The sequence below is a fragment of the Primulina huaijiensis genome, chromosome 4 (genome assembly GCF_012295235.1).
Source record: "Primulina huaijiensis isolate GDHJ02 chromosome 4, ASM1229523v2, whole genome shotgun sequence".
NCBI lineage: Eukaryota > Viridiplantae > Streptophyta > Magnoliopsida > Lamiales > Gesneriaceae > Primulina > Primulina huaijiensis.
The window spans coordinates 11,821,032-11,821,863 of NC_133309.1; positions in this window are offsets into that span (position 1 = coordinate 11,821,032).

The following is an 832-nucleotide window of genomic DNA, read 5'->3' on the forward strand; positions in this document are numbered from 1 at the left end:
CTTTGAGTTCATAATATTTCTCTCTATATTTTTCCTTTATTTATTTATTTAATTACAATTAGCATGTTAATTTTATATTCAAAGTTTTACACTTTGAATAATGAATAGCTAACTTCCTAAAGTTGAGATGATAAGGTGAAACTCTTGGCATGATAATAAGGTTATTAAAAGGTAAGAATCTATGTTTATATTATTTAATCATTATTTATTGTTTATGTTATATTTATTTATTTAAGCATTTTTATACCCTACTTATAAGTGGGAGTTTTGATTTATTGTTGCTATATGTTACACTAAATTCTTGGAACCCTTTAAATGTTAGTTTGGTATTACCAACCATTTAAAGTGGATGCCTTGATTTATTATATATAAATATATTATAATATTAAATTCTTGGAACTATTTAAATGTTAGTTTGGTTTTACCAACCATTTAACTTGGATTCCTTGATTTATTATATATGAATATATCGTAGTATTAATTTATTGGTACCATTTAAATGTTTGTTTGCTTTTACCAACCATTTAAAGTGGGAACCTTGATTTAGTGTTTACAAATATATATAGCACAATAAATCCTTGACCATATTTATAAGTTTTGGTATATATTATATACTTATAAGATAATAATTTATAACATAATATAAATATGATTATTTAATTTATTGGAACCATTTTATTAAGTGGATTTCAATATTGTTCGTTAATGTTAACTTTATTAAAATACCAAGAGTGGATCTTTTAATCTCAACTACTTAAATTAAAATTTGAACAATTAAAATTTACCCATTAAAGATTCAAACAATTAAAATTAAAAAGAAACAAAAACAAAA